The 2,943-nt window shown below is 40.4% G+C and overlaps 1 pseudogene; it reads left to right on the top strand.

Moving 5' to 3' along the window:
• The first annotated feature begins 1,865 nt into the window (after positions 1 to 1,865).
• LOC100958418 lies at positions 1,866 to 2,675 on the top strand (annotated as a pseudogene).
• The last annotated feature ends 268 nt before the right edge of the window (positions 2,676 to 2,943 follow it).

The raw sequence follows: 2,943 nt of genomic DNA, 5'->3' as shown, positions 1-2,943 counted from the left end.
GACCACAGGTGCCTGCCACAATGCCTGGCTATTTTTGGTTGCAGCCATCATTGTTGTTTTGGTAGGCCCGGGCTGGATTCAAACCCGCCACCATAGGTGTATGTGGTTGGTACCTTAGCCACTTGAGCCACAGGTGTCGAGCCAATCTACAAATTTCACTTCAATTCCTATCAAAATATCAATGCACTGGTCATAGAATTAGAGAAAATGATTTTACAATTCATATGAACAAATAAAACCCAAATAGCTAAAGCAATCCTAAGCAAAAAGAACAAAACTGGAGGCATCACATTACCTGATTTCAAATTACAATGTAAGGCTATAGTAACCAAAACAGCATGGTACCTGCATAAATGTAGACACATTATGTCAACATAGATGCAGATCCATGGAACAGAATAGAGAATGCAGAAAAACATTCATATACCTACAATCAATTGCTCTTTGACAAAGCAGATAAAGACATACTCTGGGGGAATGACAGGCTATTCAGTAAATGATGCTAGGAAAACTGGAGTGCCATTTGCAAAAGAATGAAACTAGATCCCTCTCTCACCATATATAAAAATTAAGATGAATTAAGACTTGGAATAATAAAAATTGTTAGAAGAATTGTTAGAAGAAAACATAGAAAAACCTCTCTGGACATTGGCAAAGAATATATTATAAGACTCCAAAGCAAATGCATTAAAAACATAAATAGACGTATGTTCATTGAGATGAATGGCTAAAATTTAAAAAAGGAAAAATATGGGCCAGGCACAGTGGCTCATACCTGTAATCCTAGCACTCTAGGAGGCCAAGGTGAGTGGATTGTCTGAGCTCAAGAGTTCAAGACCAACCTAAGCCAGAGATCTCCTCTCTAAAAGTAGCTGGGTGTTGTGGCAGGTGCCTATAGTCCCTGCCACTCAGGAGGCTGAGGCAAGAGAATTGCTTGAGCCTGAGAATTTGAGGTTGCTGTGAGGTATGACACCAGGGCACTCTACCAAAGGTGACAAAGTTAGTCAAAAAAAAAAAAAAAAGCAAAAATAAAATAGATATGTGGGACTTAATTAAACTAAAAAGCTTCTGCACAGGGCTCTTTGCCTACTTGCCCTGGCCTGTTCACTGTCTACAGCAAATGCATCCTGCTTTGTAAGCTTTTTCACTATGTAAGCCTATTTTTGTCTCCTTTAATTAACTTTGTTTCATGTTTGCCCTAAAAGAACAGGAAAGCTTCTGCACAGCAAAAGAGATGATCCAAAGAATAAATAGAAAACTTACAGAACAGGAGAAAATATTCACACACCATGTGCCCATCAAAGAACTAATATCCAGAATTTACAAGAAAGTCAAATACTCAGCAAGAGAAAAACCACCCCATTAAAAAATGGGCAAATGGCACAAACAGGCATTCTACAAAAGAAGATATTTATAAAAATGGTCAAGAAGCGTGAAAAAATATTCAATATCACTAATCATTAGGGAAATGCAAATTAAAACCAAATCCTACAGTAATTAGAATGGCCATTATTAAAAAGTCAAAAACCTCACTTTACTACAAGGGCATTTAGACTAGAATATTTATTGCAGCTCAGTTTCACAATTGCCAAGTTGTGGAAGCAACCCAAGTGACTGTCAGCCCAAGAATGGATTAACAAACTGAGGTATCTGTATACCATGGAGTATTATTTAGCCATTAAAAAAGATGGAGGCTTTCTAGTTTTTGTATTTACCTGGATGGAGTTGAAACACTGTAAAGTATCACAAGAATAGAAAGCAGAAGTAATCCTAGAGAGTCTGTGTAGAGATAGTAGAGAGGTTTATAAAAGCCAAGGGAAGTTGGAAGCAGCTTGACAGTGGGTTGAGAGGCACAGGGAAGGTTCTACAAAGGCCTGTGGGAGGGCTATGAGAGGAGGGCCAAGATGGCGGAAGCAGTGGAGTCTCTAGAAGACCCAGGGACAGCATCACACAGGCTCCTGTTTTCAGGCCTTTCAGATACATCTATCTCACAATACGTCCCTGTAGAAGGAGAAATCACCGTTTCTGTGAGATCTCAAGTTCAGGAATTTGACAACTCCACACTGAATGAATCTGTTCAGAATACCATCATGCGTGATCTAAAAGCTGTTGGGAAAAAAATTCATGCATGTTTTGTACTCAAGGAAAAGTAATACAATTTTAAGGGATTGGGATTTGTGGGGTCCTTTGATCCTTTGTGTGACACTTGCATTAATACTGCAAAAAGGTTCTGCAGATAGTGAAAAAGATGGAGGGCTCCAGTTTGCAGAAGTGTTTGTCGTTGTCTGGTTTGGTGCAATTACCATCACCCTAAACTCAAAATTTCTTGGAGGAAACATCATTTTTTCAGAACCCCTGTGTCCTGGGTTACCATATACTTACTTCCCTTGATGGTGGCCATGCTAATTTGCTGGCTAGTACTTCTGGCTGAACCAGGACCAGTGAACCTCATGCTTTGGCTTTTTGTGGTGATCATGATGTTTGCCTGGTCTGTAGTTGCCTCTATAGCTTCTCTTGCTGATAGCCAGCCTCCAAACCATAAAGCCCTTGATGTTGATCCTGATTTCCTGTTCTACTTTGTCATCAGTTGGATGATTCTCCTTTACTCCTCAGAAAATCAGGAAATGGGAATTCAAAATGAGCAAACTGAAAGCTCATCAGAAAAATGCAATTGAACTGGCTTGGCACCTATAGCACAGTGGTTATAGTGCCAGCCAAATACACCTAGGCTGGTGGGTTCAAGCCTGGCCCAGGCCTGCTAAACAACAATGACAGCTGCAAAAAAAAAAACAAAAAACAAAAAAACCCAACCAAACAGCCGGGTGTTGTTGCAGTCACCTGTAGTCCCAGCTACTTGGGAGGCTGAGGCAAGAGAATTGCTTAAGCCCAAGAGTTGGAGGTTGCTGTGAGCTGTGACGCCATAGCACGCTACGGAGGGCGACA

The sequence above is a fragment of the Otolemur garnettii genome, unplaced genomic scaffold (genome assembly GCF_000181295.1).
Source record: "Otolemur garnettii isolate 467f Iridium unplaced genomic scaffold, OtoGar3 scaffold00127, whole genome shotgun sequence".
Lineage (NCBI taxonomy): Eukaryota > Metazoa > Chordata > Mammalia > Primates > Galagidae > Otolemur > Otolemur garnettii.
Note: the sequence above shows the minus strand (reverse complement) of the source record. Positions and strands in the feature narration are given on the sequence as shown.